This window comes from Schistocerca gregaria, chromosome 5 (assembly GCF_023897955.1).
Source record: "Schistocerca gregaria isolate iqSchGreg1 chromosome 5, iqSchGreg1.2, whole genome shotgun sequence".
Classification (NCBI taxonomy): Eukaryota; Metazoa; Arthropoda; class Insecta; order Orthoptera; family Acrididae; genus Schistocerca; species Schistocerca gregaria.
In genome coordinates this window covers 470,370,972-470,395,741 of record NC_064924.1, presented here as the reverse complement: position 1 = coordinate 470,395,741, position 24,770 = coordinate 470,370,972, and positions in this window count along the sequence as shown.

The following is a 24,770-nucleotide window of genomic DNA, read 5'->3' as shown; positions in this document are numbered from 1 at the left end:
AATCATGCAGCACAAGAATGAAGGTGATCTATCCCTACTATAGAAGTTGCCAAAATGTTGGAAAGCTGCCAGAAGCAAGAATGGGGATTATTTTGTAAAATAAATTATTTTCTTCTATCTTATCTTACAGTGTGCAGAACTTTTGAAATGACTCTCGCAGATGTCCAGCCAATTATTCTTCCTGCGCTCCATAAACAGAAGAGATAGGAACAAGCGCCGTTAAAATTGCCATGCTGCTCGCAGTGGTTTTCAGAACATGTACGTAGTTATAAACAAGGATGGAGAATGAAATGTGCCGCTTGTTTCGCAAAGGAACCTCTCTGCATTCGCTTTGTGAAACACACGGAGGCCATTCTAAGTTGCTCCCTACTACCTCCAATCACAGAAAGGGACTGCGTTGTCGTCCATTCCGTTACGGTAGTCTGTGCAGCATTATCGTGGCAATGACATGCTCTGCTTTCGTGTCAATTGCTTAACGCTTTCCACGAAGGTTTGCCATTCTTTTAATGTTTTACCGTTCACAGGGGTTACGATAGCATGCAGTTCGATTGTGACGAAGTCAGCAGTTAGGAATTACAGAATGTAAGAGACTGCTCATATAGTTGTTCAAAATTGCATCAATTACGGAGTAAAGCTTTTGTAAAATACCATCGAGTCGTAGCATAGCATGTCAGAGGACACCTGCCCTGAATTTACGAGTTGCTTCGATTAAATTAATAACGTGAAAGCCGCCGCACAGGCGGATAATGCCTCAGTTACACAATGTGTGGGAGGTGTGTTTTGTTACCACGTATGCGGCATTAGAGCTATTATTTTTGGGATTTAACAAATCTGTGTAATGTAGGCGCACGGGCTCTACAGCTGCGTTACCGGGCGCAACAATTCAGGGAGTCTGTTGCGCTGCATTATCGTTAATACGCAAATGTTTACTGTATCAATTACTGGCTGTCGGGTACTGTTTCAAGAAGGCCAGATTACGATTTTCACATGGAATAGCTGCCATATAAATGTGATGTGTCTGTACGAAAGTTAAACGTACAAGTGGCGGTGGCTATTGTACTAAAAAAGAGAATGTCGTCGTCGAGAGAGTTCAGGAAAAAATTAGAAGCTACGGTAGCAACTACCAAGTTTCTCTTGCGTCTTGCGCGATTCCGAATAAAATAATAATAATAATAATAATAATAATAATAATAAAAACACAAGCGGTGCACCACAAAGGAATTATCCGAATAGGACGGAAATCGTTAGGTGTGATATACATGTAGAAACAAATGATTACAAATTCAGAAAAAGTGGATGATTCATTCAAGAGCTGGCCCGTATACAAGCAGTTATTCGGCCTAGCACTGACAGAGTTAATGGCTGACCTGGCGAGGGATATGGTGCCAGATTTTGTCCAATTAGCGCGTTAGATCGTCAAAATCTCGATCCGGTTGGAGGGCCCTTCTAATACGCACCAAACGTTCTCAGTCGAGGAGAGATCCGCCGCGCAGAATTAATAATTTGATCAAACTGTTTCATCTATATGTTTTGATTAAACATTTTATTTGATTAACAAAAATTAGGCTATAGTTGCGTAAACTGGACCGACTACATTTGCTTATTGTTTCATTTTAAAGTCTGTCTGTTTGGTAGACACTCTTATTCTCTTGGAATCGTCTTGTAGATACCGGTTATGGTAAATATTGATCACAGAAAGACGAGCCCGTCTAAAATGACTGAAGCGGTTGATGCGGTTTCAAAAGAAGATGGATTGGAAGGAGGCCACTGTAATCTTCCAAAAATTGCGTTTATGAGGTTGTCCAAAACAAAGTACGATGTACCTGAGAGATAGCAGCAAAAGCAAGAAGTGGCTGGCCTACAACTTTGTGTAAAGATCTAGGACGAGAGCTGGTTTAGTACTGTCTTGGTAGTAAAGCTTCTTTTTTTGGGCTTATTCGTAACGTCTTCCGAAAAATGACTTTACAGTTGGCAGAGAGAAATTACATTGAGCACCCTTTCGAAGACGAAATTGCTGGAAAAGAGTAGGTTATCTTTTTCTTAAACGCCACAGAATCAAACTGTCAGAAAGAAAGCCCTCACGAATATTCTACAGCGTGGTTCTTGGGTTCGTCAACGAAAACACAGCGGAATTTCAAAATCTTCTGGAAGAATTTACAATGTTGATGGAGTGGTGCATTGTAGGAAGTCTGAATTACTTCAGGAGGAGGCCGAGCGGATTATTAACAATTTATTTGAGAATGGCAGTTACTTATCTTTGGAAATAATTATTGTCCCCACAGATGGCATGTATTTCATGCTGTCGATGACCCTTGTAACATTTAGCATACGTTCACTGCAGAGTGATAGTTTCACATCGGAGTACAGTTGTCTACAGCTTGACGTAAAGTTCTGAAAAACTGTTCGTTTAGCACGCATCCGGATTTGTGCTAAGACTGCAACGTCGTCATAAGCGATGATTACAAGTGGTCGCTGATTACACAGAGACTGGGCTGAGCGGCACTGTGTTCGGACATAAATAACTTTCCGGCTACGGCGGCATAAGGAAGCACGTGGGAGCGTGTCTGCGCCGACGTCTCCGCCTCGTTGGCGCGTCTGGCAGCGACTGTCTCTACTTGTAGTGCCACCGTGGAGACCCACTTTTGCACGAGACCTCGTTCTGCGGATGACGCACAGATGAGAGTTGCATTACTGTGGTACAACTGAATTAATAAAAATCATTGACCTTAAGGGTAAAAAACAGATAGCCGCCTTAATATGAGGAGAACGTGGGGCTTTTATAAGGATTGTTGGTCGTGGTTCATTCATGTCCCCTTCAGTAAATTTTCTGGCGAAAAACAGGAGTCTACAGTTGGGAAAGGAGCTCCAGCATGAACAATCATTGCGGCTCACCCTTCACGGTGAATGCAAATCAGCAAAGGAATCTGTGATGTCACTCTTGAATGGTGACTTCAGCTACATACAGAATACTGATCAGATCGAGTTAACAAAAACAAATCATGTTATCATTGTGTCGCTACTACTCACTCCTCACAAAACTACAATCTTTGCATAAAACTTTCATGGGTTCTCTCAAAGTTTACTACAGCCAGGAAATCAGAAGGAGGTTAAAGTACATTGATCATGCTGTCATGGCATTCGATGAAACTGATCTCTTATGTGCAAAGCCTATATTAGATAGCAAACAGCTCCAATAGCAGTCAATGTATTTGAAGCAAAAGGCATATGCTCCTTGAACAAGAAGCTCGTTTCAGACGCACAATACAGGGAAGAGGCAAACAAAAAGTATTTCAATTTTTATGGAGCTGTGTCAAAGTAACGAACAGTAGGAAATCGTAGCTTTCCAGACAAAAGAAAATATTGTGATGTGGACCAAACACAAGTTATCGCAGATTTCGACTGAAATAAATCAACATCTTCGGCTGGCCTGGGTGCTTCTCTGACATCTGTTACATTTGAGGATCTTCAAGGTTCCACATCTTCCAAGTACAGCTCATTTGACATCACTCCTATTCCAAATATCAAAAAGAGGCAAATAGGGGCAAAAGGCCTGCAGGTCTACAATCACATCTACGATTTATAAACACGAATTGGTAGAAGGTAAAGAAGCCAAGGAAGCTGAACACAAAAGCACGCAAGACTAATAGTGGTCAGCGACGTGAATCAACAACAGTGCCTCCAATCAAAGGGAACGTGCTCAGGTAAAAGCATAAACGTTATTGAGAAAAATTTCAAAGAATCACGCAGTGAATGTTGTGAGAAAAATGTCAAACAAGGCCTAAGTGAAGGTAAAACCAGGGTGTCCTCTGGAACATCTGAGTTGACGCTTCGCTCGGGAGTTCTCTTATCCAAAGACGACATGCCTGATGTATGTTTTGTGTTAGGTTTTTTCGGAGAGTTCTAAACGGGAACTTTGGGTCATGTGCCTAATGTCCTCGTTGTCACCACATGTTGGTTCTCCAGGGGCAGAAAAGAACATATACATCTGCGACTTTTGCCAATAAACAATTTAATTCTGATACACATTCTGTGTATTTTTAAAGACATTCTGTATATTTTTTTAAAAACCAAGACATGTAACTCTTCCCCTGATTTAATATCTTTTCCTAAGTATGTCTTGTGTTGTTTGGATTATTTTTACATGAGGTCGGATTTTGACAGCTATTTGTTTATTTTCATAATAATTTCCACTTATATTTACTAAAAGTATAATTTACATAGTGCATAACATTACAAAGTAGATATTACATGATTTTGTTGCGTAATATTTTACTGTTTACTATTCTTTAAAACATCAAAAACAATGTTGGGTGCTGTTTTGGGGTATTTTCCTCTATTTCTGAGAGTTTTTTGCCTCTCTGATATATCTTGTATACCAGGTGGAATAGTTTTGTCATGGATGGTGCCTGCAAGAATCTCAGTGATTCTGAGGGAATGTTGTCTGCTCCAGGTGCCTTGTTTCGCCTTAGGTCTTATAGTTGTCTGTCAAATTCTTTTCGCAGCATCACACGACCCATACCATTTTCATTTACTACATCTTCCTTTCCTAAGCCGGCCTTGGTGGCCGAGCAGTTCTAGGCGCATCAGTCCGGAACCGCGAGACTGCTACGGGCGCAGATTCGAATCCTTCCTCGGGCATGGGTGTGTGTGAAGTCCTTAGGTTAGTTAGGTTTAAGTGGTTCTAAGTTCTAGGCGACTAATAACCTCAGATGTTAGGTCCCATAGCGCTCAGAGCCATTTCAACCTCTCTGATACTGCCTTTAAATACATTTCTCTTGTATAGTTCTCCTACACTGAAGAGCCAAAGAAACGGGTCCACCTGCCTGATATCGTGGAGGGCCCCGCGAGCACGCAGAAGTGCCGCAACACCACGTGGCATGGACTCGACTAATGTCTGAAGTAGTGCTGGAGGGAAATGACACCACGAATGCAGCAGGGCTGTCCATAAATCCGTAAGAGTACGACTGGATTGAGATCTCTTCTAAACAGCACGTTGCAAGCCATCCCAGATATGTTCAATAATGTTCATGTCTAGGGAGCTTGGCGGACAGAGGAAGTGTTTAAACTCAGAAGAGTGTTCCTAGAGCCACTCTATAGCAATTCTGGAAGTTTGGCGTGTCACATTGTTCTGGTGGAATTGCCCAAGTCAGTCGGAGTGTACAATGGGACTAAATGGCTGAAGGCGATCAGACAGGATGCGAACGTACGTGTCACCTGTCAGAGTCGTATCCAGACGCACCAGACGTGCACTCCAAATGCACACGCTCCACACCATTACAGAGGCTGTACCAGGTTGAACAGTCCCCTGTTCACATGCAGGGCCCATCGATTCATGAGGTTCTCTCCATACCGGTACACGTCCATCCGCTCGATACAGTTTGCAACGATACTCGTTCGACCAGGCAACATGTTCCCAGTCATCAACAGTCCAATATCGGTGTTAGCGGGCGCAGGCGAGGCGCAAAACTTTGTGTCGTGCAGTGGTGGTGGTGGTTAGTTTTTAACGTCCGTCGATAACGAGGTCATTAGAGACGGAGAGCAAGCTCGGGTTAGGGAAGGATTGGGAAGGAAATCGGCCGTGCCCTTTCAAAGGAACCATCCCAGCATTTGCCTGAAACGATTTAGGGAAGTCACGGAAAACCTAAATCAGGATGGCCGGAGACGGGATTGAACCGTCGTACTCCCGAATGCGAGTCCAGTGTGCTAGTGTCGTGCAGTCATTAGGGATACACGAGTGAGCCTTCGGCCCCGAAAGCCCATATCGATTATGTTTCATTGAATGGTCCGCAGGCCGACATTTGTTGGTGGCCCAATATTCAAATCTGCAGCAATTTGCGGAAGGGTTGCACTTCTGTCACGTTGAACGATTCTCTTCCGTCGTCGTTGGTCCCATTCTTGCAGGATATTTTTCCAAGCGCAGCGATGTCGGAGATTTTATGTTTTATCGGGTTCCTGATATTAACGGTACAGTCATGGAATGTTGGTACGGGAAAATCCCCACTTCATCGCTACCTCGGAGATGCTGTGTCCCATCACTCGTGCGCAGATGAACACCACATTCACACTCACTTAAATCTTGATAACCCGCCATTGTAGGAAAAGTACCGATCTAACAACTTTGCCAGACCTTTGTTGTCTTATATAGGCGTTGCCGACCTCAGCGCCTTATCCTGCCTGGCCGGCCGAAGTGGCCGAGCAGTTCTAGGCCAGGGACTTCACAGACAAGGGACGACGTGTCTACTCTATTTTCCACTAGTATACGAGAAAGTGTAAGACTGAAATACATCGACCCCACAAGAGGAATTAACCATTTCCTGATGGGACATGTTCCGTGCGCTGACACTTGTAAAGCCGGCCGCTGTAGCCGAACGGTTCTAAGCGTTTCAGTCCGGAACCGCGCTGCTGCTACAGTCACAGGTTCGAATCCTGCCTCGGGCATGGATGTGTGTGATGTCCTTAGGTTAGTTAGGTTTAAGTAATTCTAAGTTGTAGGGGACTGATGACCTCAGAAGTTGAGTCCCATAGTGCTCAGAACCATTTGAGCCATTTTCTTATCCTACCTGTTTACATTACTCTGTATTTGAATACGCATGTCTATACCAGTTTCCTTGCAGCTTCAGTGTTTATATTGCTTCCCCTTTTGCTATCTGACTTCTTAATACTGAGGTGGTTCGTAGTCAACTATATAGAGTCTTACTATCGGCACACAACGTACCGCTTGCCGCGAGGTGTTGAGAGAATACAGCGCCAAAGCTTGAAGGAGGAAAACGCGGATCGATGGACACAGTGGTGAACGGCAAGTGAACCTGGTTGCTTATCACCGAGCAGGTTGCACTGCTTCGTCGAAGCTGAGTTTACGGCAGCCACGAGGTGGTGTGGTATCGAAGTATACTCTAAAACTTGTAGTAGGCAGCAGTGTAAGGCGAGCTGTGTTGTGACGCGTTATTAAGCCGTCCCGTACGGGCTTACACGGTGACAGCGCTCGTCGTGAACGAAGTTCCTCGTTGCAGCGGGTCGAGCCGAGCGTTGTAACCGTACTGGGCGGCGGCAGTTTTGTGGCTCGCTAAAGTGGGATATGATCCATGCTAAGCGCCTTCAGTTGCTGTCACACTGGGAGGGCGTTGTGCGTTGATGGATAAGTTCTTCGATGTGGCTGAACAGAACTGAACTTTGGCTCGGCATGATATGGGTGAGCATCTGCGAATCTGTAACACTTTGTGCGTTGCCTATGCCTTAAGTGTTTGATGTATTTTGCTCTCTTCCTAATAGTACTGAGTTTTATTAGGATATGTGAATCTGGTACGTCAATTCTCTGGTTGCTTTTCAAAAATAGGTGTTCAATTTTCACATGTCTGTCAAAGTTCCTTTTAAAGCTTTGGTGTGATTTCCATTTTATTTATTTTTGTTAAATGGACCTAATTCATCAAAACATACTCTCCTTTAGCAAGCTTAAATTTGCAATCATTGGCCCATTAGCTTATCACAGCAACCGTTCACTGACTGTTATTGGACAGCTGTTGCTAGAGTGTGTTGCCTTTTTCAATTGAAGTAACTGCTCTGTAATTTCGCAGCGCCAGTAACTCACGTCACGTATATTTTAATTGAAGTTTTTAAGGTTTTCTTCTTTATGAAAGTATTTTATTAATTATAGTTACTGTCATTGTGTTGCACAGTCCCAAGATCGGGGCGAGTTGTGGGCTTGTGATATCATTAAGTTTGTTGTTACATGTAAGCTCGTGTCTTGTTTACCGAGCGAGGTGGCGCAGTGGTTCGACACTGGACTCGCATTCGGGAGGACGACGGTTCAATCCCGCGTCCGGCCATCCTGATTTAGGTTTTCCGTGATTTCCCTAAATCACTCCAGGCAAATGCCGGGATGGTTCCTCTGAAAGGACACGGCCGACTTCCTTCCCCATCCTTCCTTAATCCGATGAGACCGATGACCACGCTGTCTGGTCTCCTTCCCCAAACAACCAACCAATCGTGTCTTGTTTTATACGTTTCCTGAACCAACCTGTGATCAGAGTGTACACGATACAGCAGGCGGCCGCTGTTGGCCTAATGTGATATCTGCATGTTTGTAACAGTTTTTGTAATTAGCAGTGTTTTTTGGATACGCCTGTTTATTTGATGTAAGAGACTGCAATAAAATGTTGTCAGTTTAAAAATGTAGCCTCTGGATTAATTTCGTATGCATTGCCGAACGAAATTTTGCTCTTTCTCTTTTGTTCATGACTGTTCGTGGAATGTATTTAATTTGTTTGAAGTTTAATCTTAAATCAATATATAAGCAGTAGAGTCTCAAGGAAGTGTCGCGTTTACATGTTTTATTTTGTTGATGAAAGAGCGGAACAGTGCAATATTTATTTTGTTGACAAACTGTATCAAATGCAATGATCGCCTCCTCCCACCCCTCTTCAAAAAGTACATAGGGCGAAATGGTTGGTCCTTCAGTAAAATATTCCAGGAACGTATCAATTTAACAAATTTTAAATCTGCATTAACTTTGCACATACAGAAACATGGGCATAGTATCACAAGTCTCGCTGAAAATCTTGTAATCCTCCATAGAAAAGAAAAATGTCCGGTTTTTAATCTATTGGATGAAGCGGAAGTTTTTAAATACAAAAACGATAGTTTACAAAACACGTTCAGTAGTCAATTGGACTCAAAACATCATGATATTTTAACAAACTTTAATTGCTTGTACGGTTCATATACTGTCAGGGTGTGACATAGCGCTCTTGTTCGCCGCTCGTAGTTGAGTGGTCTGCGCGACGGATTGTCATACCTAACAGCCCGGGTTCGATTCCCGGCTGCGTCGGAGATTTTCTCCGCTCAAGGACTGGGTGTTGTTTTGTCCTTATCATCATCCTCATCGACACGCAAGTCGCCGAAGTGGGGTCAACTTGAAAAATTTGCACCAGGCGACCGGTCTAACCGACGGGAGGCCCTTGCCACACGGCATTTCCATAGCGCACGTAGACATGCCTGCATCGCGACGTAGCGTTCACATGATATTTGTTATTTACATGGGCAGTCAGTGTTTCTCTGGCAGCCGGTAAAGCAAGCCCTATTTTCGGAAGTTGCACCTTCTGTGTCGGGTCTAAGATAGGTACGCGGCTTGGAGATAGTTACGAAGGTGGCGTCACCAAAACAACATTGTGAGCAACATCTTCAAAATGGTTCAAATGGCTCTGAGTACTATGGGACTTTACATCTGAGGTCATCAGTCCCCTAGAACTTAGAACTACTTAAACCTAACTAACCTAAGGACATCACACACATACATGCCCGAGGCAGGATTCGAACCCGAGACCATAGCGGTCGCGCGGTTCCAAACTGTAGCGCCTAGAACCGCTCGGCCACCCCGGCCGGACCCGAGGCAGGATTCGAACCTGCGACCGTAGCAGTCGCGCGTTTCCGGACTGAAGTGCCTTGAACCGCTCGGTCACCGCGGCCGGCAGCCACATCTTCTAAATCTGTTTTGCATACAGCACTATTTCTTTTTCTAACCGATACTTGCATATACAATGAATGATCAGAATAACTGTTCGATATACCAGGCGAAATTATTTGAGGATGTTCTACGGACCATCTTCTCAAATATGCTTCGTTCGTCCATTCGTTTTAAATATTGGCAATATTTTCAGAATGGCCGTACCTTAACTGAGAACATTGGGTTCGTCTATAATATATTAATGTGATAATTTTTGTGAGTGTGAGTCTTCAAATGATATTTATATAAAAGCACAAATTTGCAGTCCGGTTTATAACTATATTTCAGTTCTTAAATAGGTAAGCTGCACCGTGGAGATGCGGCTCTAAGTCGTGAAACCAGTATTACGGTCAATTAAAACCAAGTTTTACCAGCAATCAGCGCTGTTTTCGTTCACAATTCAAACATTTTCTTTCTTTCTTCGAAGATCTCATTAATTTTCCTACTGACTGCATCTAGCTTTCCCGTAATTATGGACGCTTCTACAGGATTTGCATTCATACTCAAACCTTTCGTGCCTTGCCATTTTCTACTTACTGTCAATCTCGCTCATTGGCGTCTGTATTCCCTATTGTTTGTTTCATTCGTGCTCTACACATCCAGTGGAGGTCAGCCGTTGATATACAAAAGCAGATAATTAGTGAACACTCTAAGAAAAAAAAGAAACGACGCCCAACAAAATGGAATTATCCGAATGGGACGAAAATCGGTAGATGTGATGTACATGTACACATAAACAAATGATGTCACAAAAATTTGATGATTTATTCACCTGCCTCGGGCATGGATGTGTGTGATGTCCTTAGGTTAGTTCGGTTTAAGTAGTTCTAAGTTCTAGGGGACTGATGACCTCAGACGTTAAGTCTCATAGTGCTTAGAGCCATTTTTTTTATTTATTCAAGAGAAAGAGCTTAACAACTTGAGTAAGCCGATAATGCCTTGGGCTATCTCAGGCCCTTATGCAAGCAGCTACTCGGGTTGGCATTGATTGACGCAGTTGTTCAATATCCTGGTGAGGGATATCGTGCGAAATTCTGTCCAACTGGCGCTTTACATTGACAAAATTATGAGTTGGTTAGAGATTCCTGCTCATAATGCTGAAATGTTCAAATGTGAGTGAAATCTTATGGGACTTAAATGCTAAGGTCATCAGTCCCTAAGCTTACACACTACTTAACCTAAATTATCCTAAGGACAAACACACACACCCATGCCCGGGGGAGCACTCGAACCTCCGTCGGCAGCAGCCGTACAGTCCATGACTGCAGCTCCTCACACCGCTCGGCTAATCCCGCGCGGCTCATAATGCTGCAAATGTTCTGAACTGGGGAGAAATCCGGCGACCTTGGTGGCCAAAGTACGGTTTCGTACACGCGAAGACAAGCAGTAGAAACTCTCACCCCCTGCGAGCGGGCTATATCATGCTGAAATGTGAGCCAAGGATGGCTTGCATTGAAGGGCAATAAAACACGCCATAGAATATCGTCGACGAACCGCTGTGCTGTAAGGATGCTGCGGATGGTAACCAAAGTAGGCCTGCTATGGAATGATATGGCACCCCAGACTATAACTCCTGGTTGTAGGGGTCGTGTGACGGGCGAAAGTCAGTTTGGTATCACACTGCTGTGTGATGCGTCTCCAGACATGCCTTCGCTGCTCCTCGGTGTTCACTTAGAAGCGATGTTCATCACTGAAGACAATTCTACTGAAGTCAATGAGACACCAGGCAGAAGACGTTTCTGGAGTTGTCCCGGACGGTGTGGTATACCAACTCGAGTGTTGCCCGCCATATGGCCTGAGAACCAGGAGTGATGGTCTTGGGTGCTATTTCTTTTCATAGCTGGACCGCTTGGTTGTCATCCGCGGCACCCTTGGAATACAACAGCACGTCGACGCCATTCCATGACCTGTTTTGTTGCCACTCATGGAAAGACGTTCTGCGCTTATATTTCAGCAAGATAGTGCTCGCCCAATTATCTACATAAATGATGTTTTGGATAGGGTGGATAACAATGTGCGCCTGTTTGCTGATGATGCTGTGGTGTACGGGAAGGTGTCGTCGTTGAGTGACTGTAGGAGGATACAAGATGACTTGGACAGGATTTGTGATTGGTGTAAAGAATGGCAGCTAACTGTAAATATAGATAAATATAAATTAATGCACATGAATAGGAAAAAGAATCCCGTAATGTTTGAATACTCCATTAGTAGTGTAGCGCTTGACACAGTCACGTCGATTAAGTATTTGGGCGTAACATTGCAGAGCGATATGAAGTGGGACAAACATGTAATGGCAGTTGTGGGGAAGGCGGATAGTCGTCTTCGGTTCATTGGTAGAATTTTGGGAAGATGTGGTTCATCTGTAAAGGAGACCACTTATAAAACACTAATACGACCTGTTCTTGTGTACTGCTCGAGCGTTTGGGATCCCTATCAGGTCGGATTGAGGGAGGACATAGAAGCAATTCAGAGGCGGGCTGCTAGATTTATTACTAGTAGGTTTGATCATCACGCGAGTGTTACGGAAATGCTTCAGGAACTCGGGTGGGAGTCTCTGGAGGAAAGGAGGCGTTCTCTTCGTGAATCGCCACTGAGAAAATTTAAAGAACCAGCATTTGAGGCTGACTGCAGTACAATTTTAGTGCCGCCAACTTACATTTCGCGGTAAGACCACAAAGATAAGATAAGAGAGATTAGGGCTCGTACAGAGGCATATAGGCAGTCATTTTTCCCTCGTTCTGTTTGGGAGTGGAACAGGGAGAGAAGATGCTATTTGTGGTACGAGGTACCCTCCGCCACGCACCTTATGGTGGATTCCGGAGTATGTATGTAGATGTAGAGTTTCTACTGCTTCTCTTCGTGCTTGCCAAACCCCACCTTCGCCACCAATATCGCAGGATCTCTCTACCGTTGAGAACTTGTGCAGAATTAAGGTCAGGGCCACCCAATCAGCTAGGGAATTTGACGATTTAGCGTGCCAGTTCGATGCAATTTGTCACAATATCCCTCAGGAGAACATCCAACAACTCTATCAATCAACGCCAAGCCGAGTAACTGCTTGCACAAGGCTACAAGTAGTCAAACACATTATTAACTCGCTCAATTTGTGAACCTCTTTATCTTGAATAAATCGGCAGCTTTTCTGAAATTTTAATCGTTTCTTTTTTTGTACATATTGGTCAAATCAATGTATATATGAAGATGGTATCTGTTCTGTCAGACATATCCGAAAGAACAGATACCATAAGGCTCACTGGCTATTTGACCATCTTCTTCTGTGCGGATGCCTAAACAGAGGCCATACTCTTACGGCAATCGGGAGTAAAGCCGCGAGTAATGAGTATAATGGGTAGGGGCACTACGAATATAGTGCGGGACAATAAATTGCGAGTGTGGGTCTCACGGGAGGCGGGCCAGAGGTAAGTCCCTGCAGTCGCACTGCTCTCTCTGTCCTCGGTGGCACAGATGGATAGAGTGTCTCCCATGTTAGCAGGAGATCCCGGGTTCGAGTCCCGGTCGTGGCACACATTTTCAACTGTCCCCGTTGACTTATATCAACGCCTGTATGCAGCCAGGAGTATTTACACTCCTGGAAATTGAAATAAGAACACCGTGAATTCATTGTCCCAGGAAGGGGAAACTTTATTGACACATTCCTGGGGTCAGATACATCACATGATCACACTGACAGAACCACAGGCACATAGACACAGGCAACAGAGCATGCACAATGTCGGCACTAGTACAGTGTATATCCACCTTTCGCAGCAATGCAGGCTGCTATTCTCCCATGGAGACGATCGTAGAGATGCTGGATGTAGTCCTGTGGAACGGCTTGCCATGCCATTTCCACCTGGCGCCTCAGTTGGACCAGCGTTCGTGTTGGACGTGCAGACCGCGTGAGACAACGCTTCATCCAGCCCCAAACATGCTCAATGGGGGACAGATCCGGAGATGTTGCTGGCCAGGGTAGTTGACTTACACCTTCTAGAGCACGTTGGGTGGCACGGGATACATGCGCACGTGCATTGTCTTGTTGGAACAGCAAGTTCCCTTGCCGGTCTAGGAATGGTAGAACGATGGGTTCAATGACGGTTTGGATGTACCGTGCACTATTCAGTGTCCCCTCGACGATAACCAGAGGTGTACGGCCAGTGTAGGAGATCCCTCCCCACACCATGATGCCGGGTGTTGGCCCTGTGTGCCTCGGTCTTATGCAGTCCTGATTGTGGCACTCACCTGCAAGGCGCCAAACACGCATACGACCATCATTGGCACCGAGGCAGAAGCGACTCTCATCGCTGAAGACGACACGTCTCCATTCGTCCCTCCATTCACGCCTGTCGCGACACCACTGGAGGCGGGCTGCACGATGTTGGGGCGTGAGCGGAAGACGGCCTAACGGTGTGCGGGACCGTAGCCCAGCTTCATGGAGACGGTTGCGAATGGTCCTCGCCGATACCCCAGGAGCAACAGTGTCCCTAATTTGCTGGGAAGTGGCGGTGCGGTCCCCTACGGGACTGTGTAGGATCCTACGGTCTTGGCGTGCATCCGTGCGTCGCTGCGGTCCGGTCCCAGGTCGACGGGCACGTGCACCTTCCGCCGACCACTGGCGACAACATCGATGTACTGTGGAGACCTCACGCCCCACGTGTTGAGCAATTCGGCGGTACGTCCACCCGGCCTCCCGCATGCCCACTATACGCCCTCGCTCAAAGTCCGTCAACTGCACATACGGTTCACGTCCACGCTGTCGCGGCATGCTACCAGCGTTAAAGACTGCGATGGAGCTCCGTATGCCACGGCAAACTGGCTGACACTGACGGCGGCGGTGCACAAATGCTGCGCAGCTAGCGCCATTCGACGGCCAACACCGCGGTTCCTGGTGTGTCCGCTGTGCCGTGCGTGTGATCATTGCTTGTACAGCCCTCTCGCAGTGTACGGAGCAAGTATGGTGGGTCTGACACACCGGTGTCAATGTGTTCTTTTTTCCATTTCCAGGAGTGTATTTAATTGTAATTGGTCAAATCTATCGATTTCCATTCCATTCGGATAATTCGTTCGTGGTGCGCCTTTTTTCTTCTTGTCTTAGAGCGTATATATAAAATGGAAACCATACCACACTTTGGGCTTGCGGTGCCTCTAGTGTGGTACCAGTTGTAATGGTACTTGAATTACGTAACCATTACTGCACCTCACCTCAGCCTCTCGATACCAGCAATATTCTACTGTGTTTCTATAAAATAGCTAACATATTTCTGTGACAACATTCAGATGTGATTTCATTAATGTAGAGGTACTTCGATACATCGATATGTATATATTACAATGGTATTATTCTTATGTGTATTCTATCTTTTGTCACTATGATCATTGAAGTACTTGTAACTCCGATTTTTGGGCTCGTAAGCGATTATTAGAGAGTCAAGCTTTGGTTGTCATGTTAAAAAGACGCAAATTGCAGTCAATTTATGAAATGTGAACTTTAACAGTGAAGAAGATATTTTCAAGTATGTTTTATATTGTGAAGTGATGTTTTGGAACGAGTTACGTGATATTGCAACAAAAGTAATAAAAAAGAAGTGTGACTTAAATTCGGAGTGCTGATTACTTTTTTTACATCACGATTGACCTAACTTGCCAAAGTTTAATTTTCAAGAATGGTTTATGAAACACATCTATAAAACTTTTGAATATCGCAGAATAACACCAAGGCCTCTTTGCACCCTAGCTTGGAATCATCATTACCTAGATTTTCGACGACTGAGCCATGAGTTCACAACGAGACCAGCGTGGGAAACCCGAAAAGATGAGTACCTAGTTTATCCATTATTTCAAGAAATGACTTTATTAACTGTGCTCTAATGATACCTGCCACATAATATAACTTCGTTGTTGCCCGAAAATGCAATATTTAGCTACGTAAGCAACACTACAATCATAATTAATTTTTGACCTTCGTTAAGGTAGGGTTGTTAGACAGTTTTCCTGAATAAGCGTCCCAGGAAATTTTAATTATGGTGCGCACTGAAAAATTCATTCTCAATCATTCCGATCGCAGACTATAGCAACCCACGAGACTCTGTGGAGCAGAATGGACAGAGCGGGATGAGACTGCGGCGGTGAGACGCAGAGCCGCCGCCTCTTCACAAAGACAGCCCGGCCCGACCGGCTGCCTGGCTTTGCGCCAGACACCTCTGTCTCAGATGTGAGGAGTGGAGGAGTCGAGACAGCCGCCTCTTCCGGCAGTTAATACGAGACGTGCGGGGTTTACGCCGCAGCCACCTAATCAAGCTCTCGGGAGTTAAGTACCGCGTTAAACACCTCCTCAGACGGTGTAGAGGACACCGCCAGCGCAAGGGCGAGTCTCCCTCAGTACTCTGACGTGCCGTGTGACTTCTTGTACTGGATGGATATAATTAAAGTGCAACTGCTCTCTGGCGCCCTGTGGGGACTGCAATTATCGTATGACAACTAAACGTGGTAGATATGCAGCTAAATTAATCCGGAACCGATTTACGCTGGAAAAAAAATAGTTTCTACTTTGGCCACCACGAGCTAATTTTTGCTCTGTACAGCACCTCGTCTCTGGTGCTCATAGTCAACAAATTGTAGAAGCAGCGGTTAGTAACAAAACCAACATTATGCCTTCGTCATCCATTACATGTGAAAACATTTCTATACGTCTTTCTTGCACACACTGTTTCAGATTTGCACCTGGGGGCCAAAACTGCAACTAATTTTTTCCAGCGTAAATGTGTTTTCGATTAACGCATTAGAATATCTACCAAGATTCGCTGCCATACGATAATTACATCCCACACTGGAACTTTGACACTAGCTGCACTTCAAATTATGACCTCACGCTACGACATAAATCAAGGTGTTGATAATGTTTCTTATTCGCTGACGGGAAAAATGAATACAGACATCATCAGAGTGACATAAAAAAACTACTGAAGTTGGTTTCAAACAACTCAGTGTGCACAAATTAGCATACTTCGCCAAAGCGACAAGTAACACTACAATCAACCTTGATAACTTCGCCGTGTCGCTGCGTCTTGGACTACATAACATTTTAAATGTAGGATACATCAAGGTATACAACAAATTCTCTAGGATCTTTTTCGTCACCTTGACACTTTTCGCGACAATGCTAAAACTCTCTTCTACGATCCTACATGCCCTTATGCCAAGTGATAATCAAGTATGTACCTATGCGTATTTCGCTCACCATCACACTTTACAATAGCCCATTTGTTTATCCGTCCTGCGAAATGAAACGCCCTGCTAACATCATCTACGTCAAGGATTTGACCTTTTGGTCCGATCATCATCTTCAAAATTGGTTAACTGATCTCTTCTTTGGTCTTCCTAAAGACCTTTTGCCTTTTGGTTCACATTATTTTATGACTTCAGTGATACTTGCATGTTGCATGTCGTGAATATGTTCTTTCCATCGATTTGTCAGTTATACTTCGCACATTTAGTTCAGCTCGAATATCATCATTTCTCTCTTTATCCACAAAGTAGTTTATCCAGTCATGAATCTAAGGAAATACGGTTCGTGTGCTTCTATGCTCTTTTCATTTCTCTTCTTAATAGTCCAGTTCCTGCATTCACATGGCAGTGCTGGTAGAGCCACAACCTTATAGAACTTAAGTAAAGTATCTTTGTGGAATTTCCTTCCCAATGTTTGGTAATATTGGGGTATTTTTACAATGGTCCTGTTTTCCATGTCAGCCTTAATAATATTAATCTCTAAACCTTCTACCGTGTCTCTTCAGGCATTGTACCAAACAGTAAATGTCATTCACTGTCCAATACTCCATGTAGTACTTCCTACATCTAATTTCCAGATGAAATGTTTGCAGTTATCTGAGTACTAATCTGCGATATTTTAAAGTATTTAGGTCCGTATAAATAACGATTCGCAGAAATAGTTACTGTGGTAAAAACCACACAGTCGCAGAAATAACTTCAGTGTTTTCGTTTCTCGGTAATGAGCCACTGCAAAAGGTATACAGCTTATCGGGATCATTTCTTAATCCTTTCACTGTAACATTATGAATAAATTCGGACTTCTGTAATTTCATTCATTCCTTCCACTTCCTGCATTACGTCCTCTGGTAGGTGGCAGTGTTCTTACCAGCTTCATAAATGATCCATACATTCAGTAACATTACGTGACCAGTTCTCCCTAGTATTTGGCTTGATATTAGTCATATGGCGCAAAATTAACAACATATCAAGGGCTTCTATCAACACTGAATGACGCAAGAGAATGTTGGCTCAAGTTCAGAGTACGCTCCGTGTAGGAATTTTAATTTATAAGCAGTAAGCTGCACTTTGGTTTGTATATTTTCTTGAGAGCACGTGTGTTGGGTATTACGTAAATTGAGCGTTAGTCTTCTTAACAAAATGGAAACGACCTCATAAATTGCACTTAAGATATCAAAGCAAATCGAGAATACTATTAATTTCAACAAAAATTAAAGCAGTTAGGCACAGACAAATTCTATTTATTTCATTTATTTATTTAACCTGATCTGATTAGGTTCATAGGCCCCTCTCTTACACTGGAATAGGGTTTCACACACATAATATCTTTTTTTACATCGCAGTTACCTAAGTAATAACACTTTTTATATGAACAATACCGACTATGAAATAGTAATTTAATACTGACAGTAATTATACTACTGTTGCTGCTGCCACTAATGTGATAATAATGACAAGAATAATGACAATAATAACAACAAAAATAACAGTAATGATACTGGCAGATGCAAAAAGAATTTATGGGTGGACAAAATAGACTTTTCTGATATAGCGAGTTATGAGGAAAGAAAATTTAAGGGGATTGCACCAGCTAAGAATGCTGGGAAATAAGGAACACCAGGTTGGAAAGAAGTATTTACAAGGTTAACGAGTGCGTAAAGGGACAATAGTATTGGTTATTGGTGCTTTAGTGGTTATCACTGACTGTCTTCCAGGGCCGGAGATGTTATTCAGTTCTCTAATATAATGCGGTAGTTTATTGCAGAGTCGGGTTCCTGCTACAAAAAAGGAATTCGAGAAAGTGGCGGAACGATGGAGCCGGACAGAAACGATTTTACTCTTATTGGAACAGGTGTTTCTGACCCATTCAGACAAGAGCGTTAAGGGCGAGGAGAGATACGAGGGACAGTTTACGTTGATAAGACAGTAGAGAAGACAGATGGTATGGAAATATCTGTATTTGTCTGCACGCAGCCTAGGTAGCCGTGCAAATGAGGCTGAAATCAGGGAGTCGAAAATCACAGATTTAACGAAAACAGGCATTCATAACCAGTTCCAGTAACCGTCAGCTTTCATGAGAAATACCTTGAAGGATAACATCGCTGTCATCAATAACGAAGCACAAGTATTAGTACAAGTTTCTTTTACAGGTCAAGAGGGAACGGCTTTTTATATTTTTGTAGGACATGGAAAGACGTTGATGCATACCTGCACATTGTAGTTATGTACTCAGTGCGATATAGATTTTCATATATTATTACTCCTAGACTCTTTGCTGAAGTCGCTATTTGTCCCATTTTGCGTTAACGATGGTAGGGATTCCAAATATTTCGGGCTAATGAGCCTAGAATAACCAACCAGTACCCCTTGGGTTTTAGACGGGGTGAGCTTTAACCCTGTATGCAGCGCCCATTTTGACACTGCACACGGGATTGGTTCTTAGATTGTCGATAGCTGTCTTCAGATTTACTGGTTTTGAACTTACACAAAACTGTAGGTCATCAGCGTACATGTCGTATGTGCAGCAGTACAAAGCTGATGACACATCATTAACATACAATGTAAACAGTATAGGATCTAATACCTGGCCCTGGGGGGCGACTTATACTACCCGCCTGCACTGTGACTGTATGGTGCCGGATGTGACGCACTGACGGCGAAATGTCAGGTGTGAATGAAACCATTGCACTGCACTTGGCGAGAAATTTTACTGGAAGAACTATTAGTAGCTAATTTTTTATCGTCTAGATAAACTGACCAAGAACGATAGTTACTGAGTTAGTCAAGCATCTTAGCCTTTAACTCACATTAAACAGGATCAGAAACACTAAAAGTTGTCCCAGAAGAACAATGAGGATGGAGAAATATATAGGGTAAGTATAGGCTTTGGTATTTCAGTGCTCTGTCAAATTCTCCTCGCAGTATTGTATCTTTCGTCCGCTCTTCATCAACTACTTCTTTGCTTTTCATAATACTGTCTTCTACTTCATTTCTCTTTTATAGACCTTCTATGTATTCCTTCCATTTTGCAGACTTTCGTTCTTTGCTTAGTACTGGCAGCTAAGCTCTTGATATTCATACAGATGCTCTTCTTTCCATCAAATGTTTCTTTAATTTTCCGAATGTGGCAACTACCTATCCTACCTGCTACTACAGCATTCATTTATCCTCTAGCCATTCTTGCTTTTATGGATACCTGTCATTGTTAGTCTGGGAAGGATCTGCGGTATGTGATAACTGAAGAAACTTTCACAAGCTAAGGTTGTTCAGAAATGAAATAAAATGCTTTGTTAGCGATCTTTCTCGAGAAGTTTTCTTCAGTTATCATTCGTTTTTTCGCCATTTTGCACTTTCCGTCAGTCTTATTTTTATATATCTGTAACCCCTTTTGCCTACTCTAATCAACCATTACACATTCAGAGGATGTCAGTCATTGGTATAAATAATCAATGGACATTGGAAAAAGTAAACTTATTCGTGCATTTATAAATTATGCCCCAGCGATAGCTGCACAGAAGTAACGACATCGAAGCCGCAGAAAAAAACAACGTCACAAACAATGAGCGTTGAGCTCTAGTTGCGATTTATTCCAAATTCTGCGTGTGCACCACAGTCACGAATTGTGGAGTTTTTCGTAGAAGTAAATGAATGTGGTCCCCACACAATCATCAACTGCCCATATTTCATAAAACCACTATTAACACGTACGCAGAGAGACAGAGCAAGTGTACTTTATGATTTTATGTCATGAGGACAGCTTTCAATCTCTCTCCTCACTGTCAAACGTCGAAGTTAATGTTAAGATAACAAAAAGACTTTGGGATACGATCTTTACCTCACTGTACATTAAAATTACTATCAATATTCGTTATTTATCAGTTTGCACTGACAACAATTAATTTACGCAGTATACTCAGACTGTAAACTCAACGGTTTTCTGTTTAATGAGTCGACTTTAGACAGAGTCTGTTGTTAAACTAAATGTCCATTGACACTGAGCGACACAGTTTAACAGGGCAACGGTTGGGAAAAATGACTTATCGATAAGGAATTAAAATATTAAATATTCAGTTTCGATATAAAACTCGAAATACCGGTGAAATTTTTGGCAGTCCCTCATAGAATGCAGAAAAACTTAATCATATCTGTACTATCATGAGCTACGTTTCAATTACCTAGTACAATGGCATTATCTCACTTTTTCAGCCTTCTTTGTCCCTTCAGATAGCAGTTTATCAGTAACTGAGAATAGCTACAACTACACAGCGTCAGTATACATTATCTGAGATCAGAACTTGAGTTCGTTTATCTCTAACTAAAAATTACCGCACAACGTACTTTATGAAAAAAATAACCTCTAGAATAACTGATCTAAATAAAACGTATTTTAGATTTTATGATGTTAAACTGGCAGTTCACGGCAATCAAACGAAACTTATAATTCTGATGGGAAGCAAACAAGGAAGGTCGATGTTTAACGGAGAACAAAGTCGTTGAGGGAACAGATTTGAAATAAAATAGGTCGTGTTCGTTTCAAGTGATGGCGACATGTCTGATCGCCGAAATAATGTGCCCGTTGGACACTATGGACTGGCAGTACACCCGTGGACTGTTCGAGCAAGAAATACGCAGGGAGAAGTTGAAGAATAACATCACAATCATTTTTGTCCTTAACATAGCTTCCACACTGGATAAAAGTTCTGCCCCAACCAGTATTCACATGCGTTACAATTCCTATAATACCATGATACAACCACACCGTCCATGAATTCTTAGTAATCTGACAATGCACAAGAATAATGATGCCAACTGCTCAACTATGTTGTAATTATCATCACTTCTGCCACTATGAAGGACAATTTCAGCCACTAAACGTGAAAAATATTGGCTAAGGGATGGTTATCCTTATATACGCTGGTAAAAGGTAGTCATGTAGTGATGTTTAGTCATTGAAGGGTTATGGGGAAATCAGCCACAGAATCCTACGACGCCACCAAACCAAATTTGTGACATGTTGCAGAGATATTGTAAGAGATATAGCATAGCATACGTAAAAAAGGATTCATTGTCCACATACCTTTGCTAGGCCGTTTTGTATCCACTCACATAAAACAGCTATGAGGGATAATGCTTAGTATTCTTCGTCATTTGCAGTACGGAAAATTCTCAGATGTCTATTCTTCTGCCTACTGTCTACTGTCTCGCCGAATTTAAAGAATTCTAGATTGACGAACGATAATTACGAACTCACGAGACACTCGCTGTAACTAAAATATTTTTTCATCGCAGACTGAAGTGTGTTAGAACAGCGCGGGTTACCAAAAACTAATATCTCGATTGAGCTCGTAATTTTAACATTACTATTTTAATGCTCTGTAAGCATACAATTAATTGAAAATGAAAATTACCAGTCGATACTTAAAGGCTGCAACACAAGTCAAAGAAACAACTGAAAATATTACGAACTTCCCTTCTAAACTCAGTTCAACATACTGTATATAATTTATCTGTCGGATGTTTCAGATATACGTGAATTACAACCTAAGCTGAATGATGGAGCGCTGCGAACCAATTAACATTTGATACTTGAGCAACAGATAAACCTAATTCCCGATTAATATGGATACTGTGAGATTTAAAATGCACAAAAAATGCAACAAAAGAGGAGTAAAAGTTCCATTGGTCTCCTGTGTTGTTCATAAAGTGAAGTGCATAAGAGGCTCAACTTAGTTCGACCAGTAACCAGTAACAAATAAACGGCTATGTTCAAAGAAGGCATTGTGCTCACTGGTGCACGCTAATTTCTGCTCCAGTCTCTCTGTCAAGCGACAGCTTTTGTGAACAGTCCTTTATTCCAATGAAATGCGGAAGCCGGTATGACCCCGCGTAAAATCTATTACTCATAACAGCGGAACGTATACCTGACGCAATTAACGAAGCTGAGCCTCAAATCAAACGCATTATCTCCACAGAACAGCGATTAAAATTAATTGGGTTCACATGCCAAACAGCGAAACCTCTGTTGCTACAGCCAATTGGAAATGCTGTGTGTGGTATTTGGCAAGTAATGCCATTTGCAGCTCAGATGCAGAGGAATAACGATTTACATGACGTGAATGTTGCAGTGCGTTGCAAAGATTTACTTTATTACTGGATTTGGATGCAGAGGTATAATTTCATAGAAGCGGCAATAAAGACAGCTAATAACGACGTCACGTTTGCAATTTGCGGGTTGTGGCTCAATTAGTCGTATTTTTAGATTCCAGAAGTGGTTAGTAGACTATCTGAATGTGAAACGTGTATCTCAGTTTAGTTTCCAGAGTACACAAAGAGTAGAAGCGCAACTAGGTATGAAGTTCCGCAATAGATCCTACAGATACGCAAGTGGTGAACTATGAAGAAATAGTGTCTAGGATCATAAATGGCAAAAAGTAAAACTGTTGATTTAATTTAGTAAAGAAATTTTGAATGCAGTATAACACTCTTTTGCATGTACTGTCATACTACCACATACCACTGCTCCTAAATTTTCACTTGTCTTTTAGTTCCAGTTATGAAAGTCATGTATTTCTCAGTTTTATTACTTTCATCTCAGATGGCACACGGTAGTTCCTCTCCTGACGTCCTCTCTTCGTTTGCCTATGCCTTTAAGTTACCATTAGAAGCAAATATTGTATGACAGACATTGATACATCCTTCCACACCCCTGACCACGCCCCGCTGCGTAACTATTCGATTGTGAATGGTCTGACACGACCAGTATGGCGTGACAAATGATCATCGCTCTGAAAAACAAAATTAGACTTTAATATTCTTTTGGAAAAGAGCACAGGTAGTCCCAGTCTTCAAGAAGGGTCGTTGAGCAGATGTGCAAAACTGTAGACCTATATCTCTGACATCGATCTGTTGTAGAATTTTAGAACATGTTTTTTCCTCGCGTTATCATGTCGTTTTTGGAAACCCAGAATCTACTCTCTAGAATCAACATGGATTCCGGAAACAGCGGTCGTGTGAGACCCAACTCGCTTTATTTGTTCATGAGACCCAGAAAATTTTAGATACAGGCTCCCAGGTACATGCTATTTTCCTTGACTTCCGGAAGGCGTTCGATACAGTTCCGCACCGTCGCCTGATAAACGAAGTAAGAGCCTACGGAATATCAGACCAGCTGTGTGGCTGGATTGCAGAGTTTTTAGCAGACAGAACATAGCATGTTGTTCTCAATGGAGAAAGGTCTACAGACGTTACAGTAACCTCTGGCGTGTCACAGGGGAGTGTTATGGGACCATTGCTTTTCACAATATATATAAATGACCTAGTAGATAGTGTTGGAAGTTCCATGCGGCTTTTCGCGGATGATGCTGTAGTATACAGAGAAGTTGCAGCATTAGAAAATTGTAGCGAAATGCAGGAAGATCTGCAGCGGATAGGCACTTGGTGCAGGGAGTGGCAACTGACCTCCTTAACATAGACAAATGTAATGTATTGGGAATACATAGAAAGAAGAATCCTTTATTGTATGATTATATGATAGCGGAACAAACACTGGTAGCAGTTACTTCTGTAAAATATCTGGGAGTATGCGTGCGGAACGATTTGAAGTGGAATGATCATATAAAATTAATTATTGGCAAGGCGGGTACCAGGTTGAGATTCATCGGGAGAGTCCTCAGAAAATGTAGTCCATCAACAAAGGAGGTGGCTTACAAAACGCTCGTCCGACCCTTACTTGAGTATTGCTGATCAGTGTGGGATGCGTACCAGATCGGAGGAGGCAGAGAAGATCCAAAGAAGAGCGGCGCGTTTCGTCACAGGGTTATTTGGTAAGCGTGATAGCGTTACGGAGATGTTTAGCAAAAGTCAAGTGGCAGACTCTGCAAGAGAGGCGCTCTGCATCGCGGTGTAGCTTGCTGTCCAGGTTTCGAGGGGGTGCGTTTCTGGATGAGGTATCGAATATATTGCTTCCACCTAGTTATACCTTCCGAAGAGA